At 48.6% G+C, this 21,972-nt stretch overlaps 12 non-coding genes across 12 annotated transcripts; all 12 read right to left on the reverse strand.

The window, feature by feature from the left end:
- Positions 1–604: 604 nt before the first annotated feature.
- TRNAL-CAA (transfer RNA leucine (anticodon CAA)) lies at positions 605–716 on the reverse strand. The gene is made up of 2 exons: positions 679–716; positions 605–650 (listed from the first exon to the last, which is right to left on the reverse strand). It is a non-coding gene; the product is annotated as a tRNA-Leu (tRNA).
- A 768-nt stretch (positions 717–1,484) lies between these two features.
- On the reverse strand, positions 1,485–1,556 carry TRNAP-AGG (transfer RNA proline (anticodon AGG)). Its single transcript has one exon. It is a non-coding gene; the product is annotated as a tRNA-Pro (tRNA).
- A 2,663-nt stretch (positions 1,557–4,219) lies between these two features.
- TRNAL-CAA (transfer RNA leucine (anticodon CAA)) lies at positions 4,220–4,331 on the reverse strand. Its single transcript has 2 exons — positions 4,294–4,331; positions 4,220–4,265 (listed from the first exon to the last, which is right to left on the reverse strand). It is a non-coding gene; the product is annotated as a tRNA-Leu (tRNA).
- Positions 4,332–5,099: 768 nt separating this feature from the next.
- On the reverse strand, positions 5,100–5,171 carry TRNAP-AGG (transfer RNA proline (anticodon AGG)). The gene has a single exon. It is a non-coding gene; the product is annotated as a tRNA-Pro (tRNA).
- A 2,631-nt stretch (positions 5,172–7,802) lies between these two features.
- Positions 7,803–7,914, reverse strand: TRNAL-CAA (transfer RNA leucine (anticodon CAA)). Its single transcript has 2 exons — positions 7,877–7,914; positions 7,803–7,848 (listed from the first exon to the last, which is right to left on the reverse strand). It is a non-coding gene; the product is annotated as a tRNA-Leu (tRNA).
- Positions 7,915–8,682: 768 nt separating this feature from the next.
- TRNAP-AGG (transfer RNA proline (anticodon AGG)) lies at positions 8,683–8,754 on the reverse strand. The gene has a single exon. It is a non-coding gene; the product is annotated as a tRNA-Pro (tRNA).
- Positions 8,755–11,385: 2,631 nt separating this feature from the next.
- On the reverse strand, positions 11,386–11,497 carry TRNAL-CAA (transfer RNA leucine (anticodon CAA)). The gene is made up of 2 exons: positions 11,460–11,497; positions 11,386–11,431 (listed from the first exon to the last, which is right to left on the reverse strand). It is a non-coding gene; the product is annotated as a tRNA-Leu (tRNA).
- A 767-nt stretch (positions 11,498–12,264) lies between these two features.
- Positions 12,265–12,336, reverse strand: TRNAP-AGG (transfer RNA proline (anticodon AGG)). The gene has a single exon. It is a non-coding gene; the product is annotated as a tRNA-Pro (tRNA).
- A 2,631-nt stretch (positions 12,337–14,967) lies between these two features.
- TRNAL-CAA (transfer RNA leucine (anticodon CAA)) lies at positions 14,968–15,079 on the reverse strand. The gene is made up of 2 exons: positions 15,042–15,079; positions 14,968–15,013 (listed from the first exon to the last, which is right to left on the reverse strand). It is a non-coding gene; the product is annotated as a tRNA-Leu (tRNA).
- A 768-nt stretch (positions 15,080–15,847) lies between these two features.
- On the reverse strand, positions 15,848–15,919 carry TRNAP-AGG (transfer RNA proline (anticodon AGG)). Its single transcript has one exon. It is a non-coding gene; the product is annotated as a tRNA-Pro (tRNA).
- A 2,631-nt stretch (positions 15,920–18,550) lies between these two features.
- TRNAL-CAA (transfer RNA leucine (anticodon CAA)) lies at positions 18,551–18,662 on the reverse strand. The gene is made up of 2 exons: positions 18,625–18,662; positions 18,551–18,596 (listed from the first exon to the last, which is right to left on the reverse strand). It is a non-coding gene; the product is annotated as a tRNA-Leu (tRNA).
- Positions 18,663–19,430: 768 nt separating this feature from the next.
- Positions 19,431–19,502, reverse strand: TRNAP-AGG (transfer RNA proline (anticodon AGG)). The gene has a single exon. It is a non-coding gene; the product is annotated as a tRNA-Pro (tRNA).
- Positions 19,503–21,972: the final 2,470 nt, after the last annotated feature.

The raw sequence follows: 21,972 nt of genomic DNA on the forward strand, positions 1-21,972 counted from the left end.
CTCGGTCAGCGCTCAATCAGGCTCGATCAGGCGAGATTTATATTAGTGGCTCATAGGCCTGAAACACTCACCTGGGAGACGCAGGGTGGCTGATTTCCCGGAATGGCCCTTGATGGGGAAATCACCTCCTTTCCCCCGCCTCATTTCAGAATTGTGTGCTAGTCGCAAGACAGTGTTCAGGGGTTCATGGGTACTGCCTACTCCCAGCTGCCTCTCTGTCTTCTTCATGTAAATTGCAAGTCACGAGGAGGCACCATTGCCAATATGCTCCGCCCACCTAACCAAGAAACCTAGTTTGAGCTTGTCTGCCTGTGTTGTTGCAGGGGCAGAGTCTTCTTTGCCCAAAAGGTGGCAGGAGAGCCTCACTTCAAACGATAGAATCAACTGCTTAAGTAGAAACCAGCATGGTAGTTACTGTCATAAAGTGCAGCTCTAACAGAAGGTGTGCCTGAGACGCCCCTTCCAGTAATACACAGAATTTTGATTGAGGGCCCAGCCGATGGGTTGGTGGATTTCTCCTCACATGCCACAGCAGCTTCCAAAGATAGTGGTCTGAGGAGCTGGCTCTGCAAGCAGAGCAAGATTTAAGGGAAGAAAATACACCTGTCAGAAGTGGGATTTGAACCCACGCCTCCATGAAGAGACCAGAAGGCTCAGCTTCACTGAAGATCAAGCTCTCTTGAGTCTGGCGCCTTAGACCACTCGGCCATCCTGACAGCCAAAACAGTGTGCAGGTCGGACTCTTCAGTCTGCACTTGTTGATTTTGCCGCTTGCAATGTTCCTATCAAAGTCACAGCTTTAAAGGCCCCACAATATAACATGGCCAAGAAAAAAAAAAAAAAACAGAACAAGAAACAATGCACATGCACGACCACCGAGGGATGCAGATAACTTTTTAGCGTCCTGCAATAGTAAAGCACGTTTTACACAGGTCACAAGTTTTTAAAGGTCATTTCTGTCTAAGTGTGCATTGAGAGAGACTGAGGTTTTAGGGAGCAAACACAAAAGCTGCTGCTGCCAAGTGTTTCTGCCCGGTCTCAAACCGGGGACTTTTCGCGTGTGAGGCGAACGTGATAACCACTACACTACAGAAACAAGCTTGCTGATTTGACTGAAGGAGCACAGTTCCCCTCATATGTTTGCACGATTTCCTCTATACTTTATCAGCAGTTGCTCGGAATGCGAGGGGTAAGTGTGAAAATTGCAGCGGTGTCGGCCAGCATGCATACACTCAGACGTCCTGAAAAATCCCATAGCTACGGGCAGAGACAGACAAATATCTGATGCCTAAATGCCAGGAAGGAGAGCCTGTGAAATCATCACACAGGGCGCACTGAGAGCAAGCAGGAAGGAAGCCAAGGCATTATAATCCATTTTTCGCCTTAGGCAAAAAATATGTTTTGCGCAACAATGCTTTGAGTAAAATGAGAAATGTTGAGGGGTTGTGTATTTTGAGCAGGATTTGATTGTTTTCCGCTAAAATGGGCTCGTCCGGGATTTGAACCCGGGACCTCTCGCACCCTAAGCGAGAATCATACCCCTAGACCAACGAGCCTGGGCACAGAAATGCAACGGCTCCGACCCTGCTCGGAGGATTGGTGACAGAGAGTGGGAGACTACATCCCAAAGCAAGAAACTGCACATGGTGCTCTCTTTTGCAGTACGACTAGAGTCATTTGCATGGTCTTCATCGAACATGACATAAAAAGCCTCTATCCTTTAGACATTTTGGCCCAGATTTACAAGAAAATGACTAAGCGCGACGCTGTGCCAAATTTGCAAGCCCCACGTGCCGTCATTTTCAAAATGCAGGAAAGCGCCGTATTTAGTAGAATACAGCGCACCCCTGTGCTTCCCCCTGCGCCAGCTCTAAATTAGCTGCTGAGCGCCAACGCAGCCGTTCTTGCACCATGGTACAAGGATGACTGCGTTGAGGGGGAAATTGTTTTTGTGCAGGAAGGGACACCTTCCTGCCCCAAAAAAAAATCTTCAATGGTGATTTGCTCTTACTTCTATGTGTGCTGCAGAATGCATCACACATAGCAAGAGCAAAAACAAGGAGAAATGAAAACATTTCTCCTCAGTGCGCCACTCTAACGACACCCCTGGGATGGCGTTGGATTTTGGCGCTGACGCAGATTTACGCCAACTCCTAAATCTGGAGCAGCATCAAAATGCTATGGTGTTGCTGTGGCACACTCCCAACAACACCCATTGCACGCCCCTTCCAGGGAACGCGCTGCGTGCTAAGGGGCCGTATTTACAAGGTGGTGTTAAGCCACAAAATGTGGCTGAACGCCATCTTGTAAATACCGCGCAGTGCATAGTGCCACCGGGGCGTCACTAAAAGTGATGCTCCGGTGGCGATAGGGCCTTGTAAGTCTGGCACTTTATTTGCTCAAGGTGTGTGTTCTTGGTGAGGGCAGGAAAGCTATTTTCGCTCTCGTACCTTCCTTCCTTGGCTGGCTTGAATGCTGTAGGCTCAGGCTTCATTGCAAAGGTCAAACAGTGAGCAACTGACTGCCGTAAGCTGGCGCAACTCCTCTTGGTGAGCTGTGACAGATGCCCCAGGAGCGTAGTACCTCACGATGGTGAGGGATAGACACAGTCTCTTTTATCTCAGCTTGCCTGTCAGGTGAGGCAGGAAATGCAAATACTGTGAAAAAGCCCAGCGACTCGAACCAGGGACCTTTCGCATGTGAGGTGCGCATGATAACCACTACACTACACAAGCAGACACACTTGCCGGCTTGCTTCATGTGGCTATGCATTGTACTGGAACCACCACACTATGGAAACAGACACACCTGCTTGCTTTATGTGGCTATGCATTGGACTGGGATGCAAGGATGAGGGCCAATGTTCATGACGCTCAAAGCTGAGCCTTCCGGAACACAATCTCTTCCCTTGGAAGAAAGGAACTGGGATCACTTTCATTCCAAGAGGTGATTTCAGAACTGGACCCGAAATTACCATGGAGAAGCACTGTGCATTTAATGTTCCTACGAGCACTGCTGCTCCAGCACAGAAAAGCAGTTGCAAAGAAATCTCGCATACCTTCATGATGCTGGACCGTCTCGACGCCAGTATAAAGCATGTATTGCATTGCAACATGACATCTTACAAGAGTGAAAAGCAGAAATACTCCTGTTTAAAACACAGACTGAACCTATAAAGGTAGGGGTTTGTCTGGGATTTGAACCGAGGTCCTCTCACACCCGAAGCGAGAATCATACCCTTATACCAACTAGACTGCCGCTGCATAGTCATTTGAAACATCTTCTGAAGCGTCTTTCAGAAAAGCAGGGCCATTTGGAGGCTCTCTCTCTCTCTAAGCGTGCCATAGCAATTAATGTTTTCTGTCAAGGATTTTTTGTTTGTCTCTAGCAAGGCAAGAGGTAGTCAAAATGCCCTGTGCCAGTGAGCTGAACTAGGGGACTGATGTGAAAAGCAGACCCTTTCTGGTAGTTGTAACCCGCTGCTAGTCATGGACCCTTGCACCTTAGATTTCCCAACCAGAAGCACTGAAGGGCCTGCTAGCTCTTGAGCCAGAGGAGCATGCCTCTTGGATTCAAGCACACTTGCTCGGTCAGCGCTCGATCAGGCTCGATCAGGCTCGATCAGGCTCGATCAGGCTTGATCAGGCGAGATTCATATTAGTGGCTCATAGGCCTGAAACACTCACCTGGGAGACGCAGGGTGGCTGATTTCCCGGAATGGCCCTTGATGGGGAAATCACCTCCTTTCCCCCGCCTCATTTCAGAATTGTGTGCTAGTCGCAAGACAGTGTTCAGGGGTTCATGGGTACTGCCTACTCCCAGCTGCCTCTCTGTCTTCTTCATGTAAATTGCAAGTCACGAGGAGGCACCATTGCCAATATGCTCCGCCCACCTAACCAAGAAACCTAGTTTGAGCTTGTCTGCCTGTGTTGTTGCAGGGGCAGAGTCTTCTTTGCCCAAAAGGTGGCAGGAGAGCCTCACTTCAAACGATAGAATCAACTGCTTAAGTAGAAACCAGCATGGTAGTTACTGTCATAAAGTGCAGCTCTAACAGAAGGTGTGCCTGAGACGCCCCTTCCAGTAATACACAGAATTTTGATTGAGGGCCCAGCCGATGGGTTGGTGGATTTCTCCTCACATGCCACAGCAGCTTCCAAAGATAGTGGTCTGAGGAGCTGGCTCTGCAAGCAGAGCAAGATTTAAGGGAAGAAAATACACCTGTCAGAAGTGGGATTTGAACCCACGCCTCCATGAAGAGACCAGAAGGCTCAGCTTCACTGAAGATCAAGCTCTCTTGAGTCTGGCGCCTTAGACCACTCGGCCATCCTGACAGCCAAAACAGTGTGCAGGTCGGACTCTTCAGTCTGCACTTGTTGATTTTGCCGCTTGCAATGTTCCTATCAAAGTCACAGCTTTAAAGGCCCCACAATATAACATGGCCAAGAAAAAAAAAAAAAAACAGAACAAGAAACAATGCACATGCACTACCACCGAGGGATGCAGATAACTTTTTAGCGTCCTGCAATAGTAAAGCACGTTTTACACAGGTCACAAGTTTTTAAAGGTCATTTCTGTCTAAGTGTGCATTGAGAGAGACTGAGGTTTTAGGGAGCAAACACAAAAGCTGCTGCTGCCAAGTGTTTCTGCCCGGTCTCAAACCGGGGACTTTTCGCGTGTGAGGCGAACGTGATAACCACTACACTACAGAAACAAGCTTGCTGATTTGACTGAAGGAGCACAGTTCCCCTCATATGTTTGCACGATTTCCTCTATACTTTATCAGCAGTTGCTCGGAATGCGAGGGGTAAGTGTGAAAATTGCAGCGGTGTCGGCCAGCATGCATACACTCAGACGTCCTGAAAAATCCCATAGCTGCGGGCAGAGACAGACAAATATCTGATGCCTAAATGCCAGGAAGGAGAGCCTGTGAAATCATCACACAGGGCGCACTGAGAGCAAGCAGGAAGGAAGCCAAGGCATTGTAATCCATTTTTCGCCTGAGGCAAAAAATATGTTTTGCGCAACAATGCTTCGAGTAAAATGAGAAATGTTGAGGGGTTGTGTATTTTGAGCAGGATTTGATTGTTTTCCGCTAAAATGGGCTCGTCCGGGATTTGAACCCGGGACCTCTCGCACCCTAAGCGAGAATCATACCCCTAGACCAACGAGCCTGGGCACAGAAATGCAACGGCTCCGACCCTGCTCGGAGGATTGGTGACAGAGAGTGGGAGACTACATCCCAAAGCAAGAAACTGCACATGGTGCTCTCTTTTGCAGTACGACTAGAGTCATTTGCATGGTCTTCATCGAACATGACATAAAAAGCCTCTATCCTTTAGACATTTTGGCCCAGATTTACAAGAAAATGACTAAGCGCGACGCTGTGCCAAATTTGCAAGCCCCACGTGCCGTCATTTTCAAAATGCAGGAAAGCGCCGTATTTAGTAGAATACAGCGCACCCCTGTGCTTCCCCCTGCGCCAGCTCTAAATTAGCTGCTGAGCGCCAACGCAGCCGTTCTTGCACCATGGTACAAGGATGACTGCGTTGAGGGGGAAATTGTTTTTGTGCAGGAAGGGACACCTTCCTGCCCAAAAAAAAAATCTTCAATGGTGATTTGCTCTTACTTCTATGTGTGCTGCAGAATGCATCACACATAGCAAGAGCAAAAACAAGGAGAAATGAAAACATTTCTCCTCAGTGCGCCACTCTAACGACACCCCTGGGATGGCGTTGGATTTTGGCGCTGACGCAGATTTACGCCAACTCCTAAATCTGGAGCAGCATCAAAATGCTATGGTGTTGCTGTGGCACACTCCCAACAACACCCATTGCACGCCCCTTCCAGGGAACGTGCTGCGTGCTAAGGGGCCGTATTTACAAGGTGGTGTTAAGCCACAAAAAGTGGCTGAACGCCATCTTGTAAATACCGCGCAGTGCATAGTGCCACCGGGGCGTCACTAAAAGTGATGCTCCGGTGGCGATAGGGCCTTGTAAGTCTGGCATTTTATTTGCTCAAGGTGTGTGTTCTTGGTGAGGGCAGGAAAGCTATTTTCGCTCTCGTACCTTCCTTCCTTGGCTGGCTTGAATGCTGTAGGCTCAGGCTTCATTGCAAAGGTCAAACAGTGAGCAACTGACTGCCGTAAGCTGGCGCAACTCCTCTTGGTGAGCTGTGACAGATGCCCCAGGAGCGTAGTACCTCACGATGGTGAGGGATAGACACAGTCTCTTTTATCTCAGCTTGCCTGTCAGGTGAGGCAGGAAATGCAAATACTGTGAAAAAGCCCAGCGACTCGAACCAGGGACCTTTCGCATGTGAGGTGCGCATGATAACCACTACACTACACAAGCAGACACACTTGCCGGCTTGCTTCATGTGGCTATGCATTGTACTGGAACCACCACACTATGGAAACAGACACACCTGCTTGCTTTATGTGGCTATGCATTGGACTGGGATGCAAGGATGAGGGCCAATGTTCATGACGCTCAAAGCTGAGCCTTCCGGAACACAATCTCTTCCCTTGGAAGAAAGGAACTGGGATCACTTTCATTCCAAGAGGTGATTTCAGAACTGGACCCGAAATTACCATGGAGAAGCACTGTGCATTTAATGTTCCTACGAGCACTGCTGCTCCAGCACAGAAAAGCAGTTGCAAAGAAATCTCGCATACCTTCATGATGCTGAACCGTCTCGACGCCAGTATAAAGCATGTATTGCATTGCAACATGACATCTTACAAGAGTGAAAAGCAGAAATACTCCTGTTTAAAACACAGACTGAACCTATAAAGGTAGGGGTTTGTCTGGGATTTGAACCGAGGTCCTCTCACACCCGAAGCGAGAATCATACCCCTATACCAACTAGACTGCCGCTGCATAGTCATTTGAAACATCTTCTGAAGCGTCTTTCAGAAAAGCAGGGCCATTTGGAGGCTCTCTCTCTCTAAGCGTGCCATAGCAATTGATGTTTTCTGTCAAGGATTTTTTGTTTGTCTCTAGCAAGGCAAGAGGTAGTCAAAATGCCCTGTGCCAGTGAGCTGAACTAGGGGACTGATGTGAAAAGCAGACCCTTTCTGGTAGTTGTAACCCGCTGCTAGTCATGGACCCTTGCACCTTAGATTTCCCAACCAGAAGCACTGAAGGGCCTGCTAGCTCTTGAGCCAGAGGAGCATGCCTCTTGGATTCAAGCACACTTGCTCGGTCAGCGCTCGATCAGGCTCGATCAGGAGAGATTTATATTAGTGGCTCATAGGCCTGAAACACTCACCTGGGAGACGCAGGGTGGCTGATTTCCCGGAATGGCCCTTGATGGGGAAATCACCTCCTTTCCCCCGCCTCATTTCAGAATTGTGTGCTAGTCGCAAGACAGTGTTCAGGGGTTCATGGGTACTGCCTACTCCCAGCTGCCTCTCTGTCTTCTTCATGTAAATTGCAAGTCACGAGGAGGCACCATTGCCAATATGCTCCGCCCACCTAACCAAGAAACCTAGTTTGAGCTTGTCTGCCTGTGTTGTTGCAGGGGCAGAGTCTTCTTTGCCCAAAAGGTGGCAGGAGAGCCTCACTTCAAACGATAGAATCAACTGCTTAAGTAGAAACCAGCATGGTAGTTACTGTCATAAAGTGCAGCTCTAACAGAAGGTGTGCCTGAGACGCCCCTTCCAGTAATACACAGAATTTTGATTGAGGGCCCAGCCGATGGGTTGGTGGATTTCTCCTCACATGCCACAGCAGCTTCCTAAGATAGTGGTCTGAGGAGCTGGCTCTGCAAGCAGAGCAAGATTTAAGGGAAGAAAATACACCTGTCAGAAGTGGGATTTGAACCCACGCCTCCATGAAGAGACCAGAAGGCTCAGCTTCACTGAAGATCAAGCTCTCTTGAGTCTGGCGCCTTAGACCACTCGGCCATCCTGACAGCCAAAACAGTGTGCAGGTCGGACTCTTCAGTCTGCACTTGTTGATTTTGCCGCTTGCAATGTTCCTATCAAAGTCACAGCTTTAAAGGCCCCACAATATAACATGGCCAAGAAAAAAAAAAAAAAACAGAACAAGAAACAATGCACATGCACGACCACCGAGGGATGCAGATAACTTTTTAGCGTCCTGCAATAGTAAAGCACGTTTTACACAGGTCACAAGTTTTTAAAGGTCATTTCTGTCTAAGTGTGCATTGAGAGAGACTGAGGTTTTAGGGAGCAAACACAAAAGCTGCTGCTGCCAAGTGTTTCAGCCCGGTCTCAAACCAGGGACTTTTCGCGTGTGAGGCGAACGTGATAACCACTACACTACAGAAACAAGCTTGCTGATTTGACTGAAGGAGCACAGTTCCCCTCATATGTTTGCACGATTTCCTCTATACTTTATCAGCAGTTGCTCGGAATGCGAGGGGTAAGTGTGAAAATTGCAGCGGTGTAGGCCAGCATGCATACACTCAGACGTCCTGAAAAATCCCATAGCTACGGGCAGAGACAGACAAATATCTGATGCCTAAATGCCAGGAAGGAGAGCCTGTGAAATCATCACACAGGGCGCACTGAGAGCAAGCAGGAAGGAAGCCAAGGCATTGTAATCCATTTTTCGCCTTAGGCAAAAAATATGTTTTGCGCAACAATGCTTCGAGTAAAATGAGAAATGTTGAGGGGTTGTGTATTTTGAGCAGGATTTGATTGTTTTCCGCTAAAATGGGCTCGTCCGGGATTTGAACCCGGGACCTCTCGCACCCTAAGCGAGAATCATACCCCTAGACCAACGAGCCTGGGCACAGAAATGCAACGGCTCCGACCCTGCTCGGAGGATTGGTGACAGAGAGTGGGAGACTACATCCCAAAGCAAGAAACTGCACATGGTGCTCTCTTTTGCAGTACGACTAGAGTCATTTGCATAGTCTTCATCGAACATGACATAAAAAGCCTCTATCCTTTAGACATTTTGGCCCAGATTTACAAGAAAATGACTAAGCGCGACGCTGTGCCAAATTTGCAACCCCCATGTGCCGTCATTTTCAAAATGCAGGAAAGCGCCGTATTTAGTAGAATACAGCGCACCCCTGTGCTTCCCCCTGCGCCAGCTCTAAATTAGCTGCTGAGCGCCAACGCAGCCGTTCTTGCACCATGGTACAAGGATGACTGCGTTGAGGGGGAAATTGTTTTTGTGCAGGAAGGGACACCTTCCTGCCCAAAAAAAAAATCTTCAATGGTGATTTGCTCTTACTTCTATGTGTGCTGCAGAATGCATCACACATAGCAAGAGCAAAAACAAGGAGAAATGAAAACATTTCTCCTCAGTGCGCCACTCTAACGACACCCCTGGGATGGCGTTGGATTTTTTCGCTGACGCAGATTTACGCCAACTCCTAAATCTGGAGCAGCATCAAAATGCTATGGTGTTGCTGTGGCACACTCCCAACAACACCCATTGCACGCCCCTTCCAGGGAACGCGCTGCGTGCTAAGGGGCCGTATTTACAAGGTGGTGTTAAGCCACAAAATGTGGCTGAACGCCATCTTGTAAATACCGCGCAGTGCATAGTGCCACCGGGGCGTCACTAAAAGTGATGCTCCGGTGGCGATAGGGCCTTGTAAGTCTGGCACTTTATTTGCTCAAGGTGTGTGTTCTTGGTGAGGGCAGGAAAGCTATTTTCGCTCTCGTACCTTCCTTCCTTGGCTGGCTTGAATGCTGTAGGCTCAGGCTTCATTGCAAAGGTCAAACAGTGAGCAACTGACTGCCGTAAGCTGGCGCAACTCCTCTTGGTGAGCTGTGACAGATGCCCCAGGAGCGTAGTACCTCACGATGGTGAGGGATAGACACAGTCTCTTTTATCTCAGCTTGCCTGTCAGGTGAGGCAGGAAATGCAAATACTGTGAAAAAGCCCAGCGACTCGAACCAGGGACCTTTCGCATGTGAGGTGCGCATGATAACCACTACACTACACAAGCAGACACACTTGCCGGCTTGCTTCATGTGGCTATGCATTGTACTGGAACCACCACACTATGGAAACAGACACACCTGCTTGCTTTATGTGGCTATGCATTGGACTGGGATGCAAGGATGAGGGCCAATGTTCATGACGCTCAAAGCTGAGCCTTCCGGAACACAATCTCTTCCCTTGGAAGAAAGGAACTGGGATCACTTTCATTCCAAGAGGTGATTTCAGAACTGGACCCGAAATTACCATGGAGAAGCAATGTGCATTTAATGTTCCTACGAGCACTGCTGCTCCAGCACAGAAAAGCAGTTGCAAAGAAATCTCGCATACCTTCATGATGCTGAACCGTCTCGACGCCAGTATAAAGCATGTATTGCATTGCAACATGACATCTTACAAGAGTGAAAAGCAGAAATACTCCTGTTTAAAACACAGACTGAACCTATAAAGGTAGGGGTTTGTCTGGGATTTGAACCGAGGTCCTCTCACACCCGAAGCGAGAATCATACCCCTATACCAACTAGACTGCCGCTGCATAGTCATTTGAAACATCTTCTGAAGCGTCTTTCAGAAAAGCAGGGCCATTTGGAGGCTCTCTCTCTCTAAGCGTGCCATAGCAATTGATGTTTTCTGTCAAGGATTTTTTGTTTGTCTCTAGCAAGGCAAGAGGTAGTCAAAATGCCCTGTGCCAGTGAGCTGAACTAGGGGACTGATGTGAAAAGCAGACCCTTTCTGGTAGTTGTAACCCGCTGCTAGTCATGGACCCTTGCACCTTAGATTTCCCAACCAGAAGCACTGAAGGGCCTGCTAGCTCTTGAGCCAGAGGAGCATGCCTCTTGGATTCAAGCACACTTGCTCGGTCAGCGCTCGATCAGGCTCGATCATGCGAGATTTATATTAGTGGCTCATAGGCCTGAAACACTCACCTGGGAGACGCAGGGTGGCTGATTTCCCGGAATGGCCCTTGATGGGGAAATCACCTCCTTTCCCCCGCCTCATTTCAGAATTGTGTGCTAGTCGCAAGACAGTGTTCAGGGGTTCATGGGTACTGCCTACTCCCAGCTGCCTCTCTGTCTTCTTCATGTAAATTGCAAGTCACGAGGAGGCACCATTGCCAATATGCTCCGCCCACCTAACCAAGAAACCTAGTTTGAGCTTGTCTGCCTGTGTTGTTGCAGGGGCAGAGTCTTCTTTGCCCAAAAGGTGGCAGGAGAGCCTCACTTCAAACGATAGAATCAACTGCTTAAGTAGAAACCAGCATGGTAGTTACTGTCATAAAGTGCAGCTCTAACAGAAGGTGTGCCTGAGACGCCCCTTCCAGTAATACACAGAATTTTGATTGAGGGCCCAGCCGATGGGTTGGTGGATTTCTCCTCACATGCCACAGCAGCTTCCAAAGATAGTGGTCTGAGGAGCTGGCTCTGCAAGCAGAGCAAGATTTAAGGGAAGAAAATACACCTGTCAGAAGTGGGATTTGAACCCACGCCTCCATGAAGAGACCAGAAGGCTCAGCTTCACTGAAGATCAAGCTCTCTTGAGTCTGGCGCCTTAGACCACTCGGCCATCCTGACAGCCAAAACAGTGTGCAGGTCGGACTCTTCAGTCTGCACTTGTTGATTTTGCCGCTTGCAATGTTCCTATCAAAGTCACAGCTTTAAAGGCCCCACAATATAACATGGCCAAGAAAAAAAAAAAAAACAGAACAAGAAACAATGCACATGCACGACCACCGAGGGATGCAGATAACTTTTTAGCGTCCTGCAATAGTAAAGCACGTTTTACACAGGTCACAAGTTTTTAAAGGTCATTTCTGTCTAAGTGTGCATTGAGAGAGACTGAGGTTTTAGGGAGCAAACACAAAAGCTGCTGCTGCCAAGTGTTTCTGCCCGGTCTCAAACCGGGGACTTTTCGCGTGTGAGGCGAACGTGATAACCACTACACTACAGAAACAAGCTTGCTGATTTGACTGAAGGAGCACAGTTCCCCTCATATGTTTGCACGATTTCCTCTATACTTTATCAGCAGTTGCTCGGAATGCGAGGGGTAAGTGTGAAAATTGCAGCGGTGTCGGCCAGCATGCATACACTCAGACGTCCTGAAAAATCCCATAGCTACGGGCAGAGACAGACAAATATCTGATGCCTAAATGCCAGGAAGGAGAGCCTGTGAAATCATCACACAGGGCGCACTGAGAGCAAGCAGGAAGGAAGCCAAGGCATTGTAATCCATTTTTCGCCTTAGGCAAAAAATATGTTTTGCGCAACAATGCTTCGAGTAAAATGAGAAATGTTGAGGGGTTGTGTATTTTGAGCAGGATTTGATTGTTTTCCGCTAAAATGGGCTCGTCCGGGATTTGAACCCGGGACCTCTCGCACCCTAAGCGAGAATCATACCCCTAGACCAACGAGCCTGGGCACAGAAATGCAACGGCTCCGACCCTGCTCGGAGGATTGGTGACAGAGAGTGGGAGACTACATCCCAAAGCAAGAAACTGCACATGGTGCTCTCTTTTGCAGTACGACTAGAGTCATTTGCATGGTCTTCATCGAACATGACATAAAAAGCCTCTATCCTTTAGACATTTTGGCCCAGATTTACAAGAAAATGACTAAGCGCGACGCTGTGCCAAATTTGCAAGCCCCACGTGCCGTCATTTTCAAAATGCAGGAAAGCGCCGTATTTAGTAGAATACAGCGCACCCCTGTGCTTCCCCCTGCGCCAGCTCTAAATTAGCTGCTGAGCGCCAACGCAGCCGTTCTTGCACCATGGTACAAGGATGACTGCGTTGAGGGGGAAATTGTTTTTGTGCAGGAAGGGACACCTTCCTGCCCAAAAAAAAAATCTTCAATGGTGATTTGCTCTTACTTCTATGTGTGCTGCAGAATGCATCACACATAGCAAGAGCAAAAACAAAGAGAAATGAAAACATTTCTCCTCAGTGCGCCACTCTAACGACACCCCTGGGATGGCGTTGGATTTTGGCGCTGACGCAGATTTACGCCAACTCCTAAATCTGGAGCAGCATCAAAATGCTATGGTGTTGCTGTGGCACACTCCCAACAACACCCATTGCACGCCCCTTCCAGGGAACGCGCTGCGTGCTAAGGGGCCGTATTTACAAGGTGGTGTTAAGCCACAAAATGTGGCTGAACGCCATCTTGTAAATACCGCGCAGTGCATAGTGCCACCGGGGCGTCACTAAAAGTGATGCTCCGGTGGCGATAGGGCCTTGTAAGTCTGGCACTTTATTTGCTCAAGGTGTGTGTTCTTGGTGAGGGCAGGAAAGCTATTTTCGCTCTCGTACCTTCCTTCCTTGGCTGGCTTGAATGCTGTAGGCTCAGGCTTCATTGCAAAGGTCAAACAGTGAGCAACTGACTGCCGTAAGCTGGCGCAACTCCTCTTGGTGAGCTGTGACAGATGCCCCAGGAGCGTAGTACCTCACGATGGTGAGGGATAGACACAGTCTCTTTTATCTCAGCTTGCCTGTCAGGTGAGGCAGGAAATGCAAATACTGTGAAAAAGCCCAGCGACTCGAACCAGGGACCTTTCGCATGTGAGGTGCGCATGATAACCACTACACTACACAAGCAGACACACTTGCCGGCTTGCTTCATGTGGCTATGCATTGTACTGGAACCACCACACTATGGAAACAGACACACCTGCTTGCTTTATGTGGCTATGCATTGGACTGGGATGCAAGGATGAGGGCCAATGTTCATGACGCTCAAAGCTGAGCCTTCCGGAACACAATCTCTTCCCTTGGAAGAAAGGAACTGGGATCACTTTCATTCCAAGAGGTGATTTCAGAACTGGACCCGAAATTACCATGGAGAAGCACTGTGCATTTAATGTTCCTACGAGCACTGCTGCTCCAGCACAGAAAAGCAGTTGCAAAGAAATCTCGCATACCTTCATGATGCTGAACCGTCTCGACGCCAGTATAAAGCATGTATTGCATTGCAACATGACATCTTACAAGAGTGAAAAGCAGAAATACTCCTGTTTAAAACACAGACTGAACCTATAAAGGTAGGGGTTTGTCTGGGATTTGAACCGAGGTCCTCTCACACCCGAAGCGAGAATCATACCCCTATACCAACTAGACTGCCGCTGCATAGTCATTTGAAACATCTTCTGAAGCGTCTTTCAGAAAAGCAGGGCCATTTGGAGGCTCTCTCTCTCTAAGCGTGCCATAGCAATTGATGTTTTCTGTCAAGGATTTTTTGTTTGTCTCTAGCAAGGCAAGAGGTAGTCAAAATGCCCTGTGCCAGTGAGCTGAACTAGGGGACTGATGTGAAAAGCAGACCCTTTCTGGTAGTTGTAACCCGCTGCTAGTCATGGACCCTTGCACCTTAGATTTCCCAACCAGAAGCACTGAAGGGCCTGCTAGCTCTTGAGCCAGAGGAGCATGCCTCTTGGATTCAAGCACACTTGCTCGGTCAGCGCTCGATCAGGCTCGATCATGCGAGATTTATATTAGTGGCTCATAGGCCTGAAACACTCACCTGGGAGACGCAGGGTGGCTGATTTCCCGGAATGGCCCTTGATGGGGAAATCACCTCCTTTCCCCCGCCTCATTTCAGAATTGTGTGCTAGTCGCAAGACAGTGTTCAGGGGTTCATGGGTACTGCCTACTCCCAGCTGCCTCTCTGTCTTCTTCATGTAAATTGCAAGTCACGAGGAGGCACCATTGCCAATATGCTCCGCCCACCTAACCAAGAAACCTAGTTTGAGCTTGTCTGCCTGTGTTGTTGCAGGGGCAGAGTCTTCTTTGCCCAAAAGGTGGCAGGAGAGCCTCACTTCAAACGATAGAATCAACTGCTTAAGTAGAAACCAGCATGGTAGTTACTGTCATAAAGTGCAGCTCTAACAGAAGGTGTGCCTGAGACGCCCCTTCCAGTAATACACAGAATTTTGATTGAGGGCCCAGCCGATGGGTTGGTGGATTTCTCCTCACATGCCACAGCAGCTTCCAAAGATAGTGGTCTGAGGAGCTGGCTCTGCAAGCAGAGCAAGATTTAAGGGAAGAAAATACACCTGTCAGAAGTGGGATTTGAACCCACGCCTCCATGAAGAGACCAGAAGGCTCAGCTTCACTGAAGATCAAGCTCTCTTGAGTCTGGCGCCTTAGACCACTCGGCCATCCTGACAGCCAAAACAGTGTGCAGGTCGGACTCTTCAGTCTGCACTTGTTGATTTTGCCGCTTGCAATGTTCCTATCAAAGTCACAGCTTTAAAGGCCCCACAATATAACATGGCCAAGAAAAAAAAAAAAAAACAGAACAAGAAACAATGCACATGCACGACCACCGAGGGATGCAGATAACTTTTTAGCGTCCTGCAATAGTAAAGCACGTTTTACACAGGTCACAAGTTTTTAAAGGTCATTTCTATCTAAGTGTGCATTGAGAGAGACTGAGGTTTTAGGGAGCAAACACAAAAGCTGCTGCTGCCAAGTGTTTCTGCCCGGTCTCAAACCGGGGACTTTTCGCGTGTGAGGCGAACGTGATAACCACTACACTACAGAAACAAGCTTGCTGATTTGACTGAAGGAGCACAGTTCCCCTCATATGTTTGCACGATTTCCTCTATACTTTATCAGCAGTTGCTCGGAATGCGAGGGGTAAGTGTGAAAATTGCAGCGGTGTCGGCCAGCATGCATACACTCAGACGTCCTGAAAAATCCCATAGCTGCGGGCAGAGACAGACAAATATCTGATGCCTAAATGCCAGGAAGGAGAGCCTGTGAAATCATCACACAGGGCGCACTGAGAGCAAGCAGGAAGGAAGCCAAGGCATTGTAATCCATTTTTCGCCTGAGGCAAAAAATATGTTTTGCGCAACAATGCTTCGAGTAAAATGAGAAATGTTGAGGGGTTGTGTATTTTGAGCAGGATTTGATTGTTTTCCGCTAAAATGGGCTCGTCCGGGATTTGAACCCGGGACCTCTCGCACCCTAAGCGAGAATCATACCCCTAGACCAACGAGCCTGGGCACAGAAATGCAACGGCTCCGACCCTGCTCGGAGGATTGGTGACAGAGAGTGGGAGACTACATCCCAAAGCAAGAAACTGCACATGGTGCTCTCTTTTGCAGTACGACTAGAGTCATTTGCATGGTCTTCATCGAACATGACATAAAAAGCCTCTATCCTTTAGACATTTTGGCCCAGATTTACAAGAAAATGACTAAGCGCGACGCTGTGCCAAATTTGCAAGCCCCACGTGCCGTCATTTTCAAAATGCAGGAAAGCGCCGTATTTAGTAGAATACAGCGCACCCCTGTGCTTCCCCCTGCGCCAGCTCTAAATTAGCTGCTGAGCGCCAACGCAGCCGTTCTTGCACCATGGTACAAGGATGACTGCGTTGAGGGGGAAATTGTTTTTGTGCAGGAAGGGACACCTTCCTGCCCAAAAAAAAAATCTTCAATGGTGATTTGCTCTTACTTCTATGTGTGCTGCAGAATGCATCACACATAGCAAGAGCAAAAACAAGGAGAAATGAAAACATTTCTCCTCAGTGCGCCACTCTAACGACACCCCTGGGATGGCGTTGGATTTTGGCGCTGACGCAGATTTACGCCAACTCCTAAATCTGGAGCAGCATCAAAATGCTATGGTGTTGCTGTGGCACACTCCCAACAACACCCATTGCACGCCCCTTCCAGGGAACGTGCTGCGTGCTAAGGGGCCGTATTTACAAGGTGGTGTTAAGCCACAAAAAGTGGCTGAACGCCATCTTGTAAATACCGCGCAGTGCATAGTGCCACCGGGGCGTCACTAAAAGTGATGCTCCGGTGGCGATAGGGCCTTGTAAGTCTGGCATTTTATTTGCTCAAGGTGTGTGTTCTTGGTGAGGGCAGGAAAGCTATTTTCGCTCTCGTACCTTCCTTCCTTGGCTGGCTTGAATGCTGTAGGCTCAGGCTTCATTGCAAAGGTCAAACAGTGAGCAACTGACTGCGGTAAGCTGGCGCAACTCCTCTTGGTGAGCTGTGACAGATGCCCCAGGAGCGTAGTACCTCACGATGGTGAGGGATAGACACAGTCTCTTTTATCTCAGCTTGCCTGTCAGGTGAGGCAGGAAATGCAAATACTGTGAAAAAGCCCAGCGACTCGAACCAGGGACCTTTCGCATGTGAGGTGCGCATGATAACCACTACACTACACAAGCAGACACACTTGCCGGCTTGCTTCATGTGGCTATGCATTGTACTGGAACCACCACACTATGGAAACAGACACACCTGCTTGCTTTATGTGGCTATGCATTGGACTGGGATGCAAGGATGAGGGCCAATGTTCATGACGCTCAAAGCTGAGCCTTCCGGAACACAATCTCTTCCCTTGGAAGAAAGGAACTGGGATCACTTTCATTCCAAGAGGTGATTTCAGAACTGGACCCGAAATTACCATGGAGAAGCACTGTGCATTTAATGTTCCTACGAGCACTGCTGCTCCAGCACAGAAAAGCAGTTGCAAAGAAATCTCGCATACCTTCATGATGCTGAACCGTCTCGACGCCAGTATAAAGCATGTATTGCATTGCAACATGACATCTTACAAGAGTGAAAAGCAGAAATACTCCTGTTTAAAACACAGACTGAACCTATAAAGGTAGGGGTTTGTCTGGGATTTGAACCGAGGTCCTCTCACACCCGAAGCGAGAATCATACCCCTATACCAACTAGACTGCCGCTGCATAGTCATTTGAAACATCTTCTGAAGCGTCTTTCAGAAAAGCAGGGCCATTTGGAGGCTCTCTCTCTCTAAGCGTGCCATAGCAATTGATGTTTTCTGTCAAGGATTTTTTGTTTGTCTCTAGCAAGGCAAGAGGTAGTCAAAATGCCCTGTGCCAGTGAGCTGAACTAGGGGACTGATGTGAAAAGCAGACCCTTTCTGGTAGTTGTAACCCGCTGCTAGTCATGGACCCTTGCACCTTAGATTTCCCAACCAGAAGCACTGAAGGGCCTGCTAGCTCTTGAGCCAGAGGAGCATGCCTCTTGGATTCAAGCACACTTGCTCGGTCAGCGCTCGATCAGGCTCGATCATGCGAGATTTATATTAGTGGCTCATAGGCCTGAAACACTCACCTGGGAGACGCAGGGTGGCTGATTTCCCGGAATGGCCCTTGATGGGGAAATCACCTCCTTTCCCCCGCCTCATTTCAGAATTGTGTGCTAGTCGCAAGACAGTGTTCAGGGGTTCATGGGTACTGCCTACTCCCAGCTGCCTCTCTGTCTTCTTCATGTAAATTGCAAGTCACGAGGAGGCACCATTGCCAATATGCTCCGCCCACCTAACCAAGAAACCTAGTTTGAGCTTGTCTGCCTGTGTTGTTGCAGGGGCAGAGTCTTCTTTGCCCAAAAGGTGGCAGGAGAGCCTCACTTCAAACGATAGAATCAACTGCTTAAGTAGAAACCAGCATGGTAGTTACTGTCATAAAGTGCAGCTCTAACAGAAGGTGTGCCTGAGACGCCCCTTCCAGTAATACACAGAATTTTGATTGAGGGCCCAGCCGATAGGTTGGTGGATTTCTCCTCACATGCCACAGCAGCTTCCAAAGATAGTGGTCTGAGGAGCTGGCTCTGCAAGCAGAGCAAGATTGAAGGGAAGAAAATACACCTGTCAGAAGTGGGATTTGAACCCACGCCTCCATGAAGAGACCAGAAGGCTCAGCTTCACTGAAGATCAAGCTCTCTTGAGTCTGGCGCCTTAGACCACTCGGCCATCCTGACAGCCAAAACAGTGTGCAGGTCGGACTCTTCAGTCTGCACTTGTTGATTTTGCCGCTTGCAATGTTCCTATCAAAGTCACAGCTTTAAAGGCCCCACAATATAACATGGCCAAGAAAAAAAAAAAAAAACAGAACAAGAAACAATGCACATGCACGACCACCGAGGGATGCAGATAACTTTTTAGCGTCCTGCAATAGTAAAGCACGTTTTACACAGGTCACAAGTTTTTAAAGGTCATTTCTGTCTAAGTGTGCATTGAGAGAGACTGAGGTTTTAGGGAGCAAACACAAAAGCTGCTGCTGCCAAGTGTTTCTGCCCGGTCTCAAACCGGGGACTTTTCGCGTGTGAGGCGAACGTGATAACCACTACACTACAGAAACAAGCTTGCTGATTTGACTGAAGGAGCACAGTTCCCCTCATATGTTTGCACGATTTCCTCTATACTTTATCAGCAGTTGCTCGGAATGCGAGGGGTAAGTGTGAAAATTGCAGCGGTGTCGGCCAGCATGCATACACTCAGACGTCCTGAAAAATCCCATAGCTACGGGCAGAGACAGACAAATATCTGATGCCTAAATGCCAGGAAGGAGAGCCTGTGAAATCATCACACAGGGCGCACTGAGAGCAAGCAGGAAGGAAGCCAAGGCATTGTAATCCATTTTTCGCCTTAGGCAAAAAATATGTTTTGCGCAACAATGCTTCGAGTAAAATGAGAAATGTTGAGGGGTTGTGTATTTTGAGCAGGATTTGATTGTTTTCCGCTAAAATGGGCTCGTCCGGGATTTGAACCCGGGACCTCTCGCACCCTAAGCGAGAATCATACCCCTAGACCAACGAGCCTGGGCACAGAAATGCAACGGCTCCGACCCTGCTCGGAGGATTGGTGACAGAGAGTGGGAGACTACATCCCAAAGCAAGAAACTGCACATGGTGCTCTCTTTTGCAGTACGACTAGAGTCATTTGCATGGTCTTCATCGAACATGACATAAAAAGCCTCTATCCTTTAGACATTTTGGCCCAGATTTACAAGAAAATGACTAAGCGCGACGCTGTGCCAAATTTGCAAGCCCCACGTGCCGTCATTTTCAAAATGCAGGAAAGCGCCGTATTTAGTAGAATACAGCGCACCCCTGTGCTTCCCCCTGCGCCAGCTCTAAATTAGCTGCTGAGCGCCAACGCAGCCGTTCTTGCACCATGGTACAATGATGACTGCGTTGAGGGGGAAATTGTTTTTGTGCAGGAAGGGACACCTTCCTGCCCAAAAAAAAAATCTTCAATGGTGATTTGCTCTTACTTCTATGTGTGCTGCAGAATGCATCACACATAGCAAGAGCAAAAACAAGGAGAAATGAAAACATTTCTCCTCAGTGCGCCACTCTAACGACACCCCTGGGATGGCGTTGGATTTTGGCGCTGACGCAGATTTACGCCAACTCCTAAATCTGGAGCAGCATCAAAATGCTATGGTGTTGCTGTGGCACACTCCCAACAACACCCATTGCACGCCCCTTCCAGGGAACGCGCTGCGTGCTAAGGGGCCGTATTTACAAGGTGGTGTTAAGCCACAAAATGTGGCTGAACGCCATCTTGTAAATACCGCGCAGTGCATAGTGCCACCGGGGCGTCACTAAAAGTGATGCTCCGGTGGCGATAGGGCCTTGTAAGTCTGGCACTTTATTTGCTCAAAGTGTGTGTTCTTGGTGAGGGCAGGAAAGCTATTTTCGCTCTCGTACCTTCCTTCCTTGGCTGGCTTGAATGCTGTAGGCTCAGGCTTCATTGCAAAGGTCAAACAGTGAGCAACTGACTGCCGTAAGCTGGCGCAACTCCTCTTGGTGAGCTGTGACAGATGCCCCAGGAGCGTAGTACCTCACGATGGTGAGGGATAGACACAGTCTCTTTTATCTCAGCTTGCCTGTCAGGTGAGGCAGGAAATGCAAATACTGTGAAAAAGCCCAGCGACTCGAACCAGGGACCTTTCGCATGTGAGGTGCGCATGATAACCACTACACTACACAAGCAGACACACTTGCCGGCTTGCTTCATGTGGCTATGCATTGTACTGGAACCACCACACTATGGAAACAGACACACCTGCTTGCTTTATGTGGCTATGCATTGGACTGGGATGCAAGGATGAGGGCCAATGTTCATGACGCTCAAAGCTGAGCCTTCCGGAACACAATCTCTTCCCTTGGAAGAAAGGAACTGGGATCACTTTCATTCCAAGAGGTGATTTCAGAACTGGACCCGAAATTACCATGGAGAAGCACTGTGCATTTAATGTTCCTACGAGCACTGCTGCTCCAGCACAGAAAAGCAGTTGCAAAGAAATCTCGCATACCTTCATGATGCTGGACCGTCTCGACGCCAGTATAAAGCATGTATTGCATTGCAACATGACATCTTACAAGAGTGAAAAGCAGAAATACTCCTGTTTAAAACACAGACTGAACCTATAAAGGTAGGGGTTTGTCTGGGATTTGAACCGAGGTCCTCTCACACCCGAAGCGAGAATCATACCCCTATACCAACTAGACTGCCGCTGCATAGTCATTTGAAACATCTTCTGAAGCGTCTTTCAGAAAAGCAGGGCCATTTGGAGGCTCTCTCTCTCTCTAAGCGTGCCATAGCAATTAATGTTTTCTGTCAAGGATTTTTTGTTTGTCTCTAGCAAGGCAAGAGGTAGTCAAAATGCCCTGTGCCAGTGAGCTGAACTAGGGGACTGATGTGAAAAGCAGACCCTTTCTGGTAGTTGTAACCCGCTGCTAGTCATGGACCCTTGCACCTTAGATTTCCCAACCAGAAGCACTGAAGGGCCTGCTAGCTCTTGAGCCAGAGGAGCATGCCTCTTGGATTCAAGCACACTTGCTCGATCAGGCTCGATCAGGCGAGATTTATATTAGTGGCTCATAGGCCTGAAACACTCACCTGGGAGACGCAGGGTGGCTGATTTCCCGGAATGGCCCTTGATGGGGAAATCACCTCCTTTCCCCCGCCTCATTTCAGAATTGTGTGCTAGTCGCAAGACAGTGTTCAGGGGTTCATGGGTACTGCCTACTCCCAGCTGCCTCTCTGTCTTCTTCATGTAAATTGCAAGTCACGAGGAGGCACCATTGCCAATATGCTCCGCCCACCTAACCAAGAAACCTAGTTTGAGCTTGTCTGCCTGTGTTGTTGCAGGGGCAGAGTCTTCTTTGCCCAAAAGGTGGCAGGAGAGCCTCACTTCAAACGATAGAATCAACTGCTTAAGTAGAAACCAGCATGGTAGTTACTGTCATAAAGTGCAGCTCTAACAGAAGGTGTGCCTGA

This window comes from Pleurodeles waltl, unplaced genomic scaffold (genome assembly GCF_031143425.1).
Source record: "Pleurodeles waltl isolate 20211129_DDA unplaced genomic scaffold, aPleWal1.hap1.20221129 scaffold_72, whole genome shotgun sequence".
NCBI lineage: Eukaryota > Metazoa > Chordata > Amphibia > Caudata > Salamandridae > Pleurodeles > Pleurodeles waltl.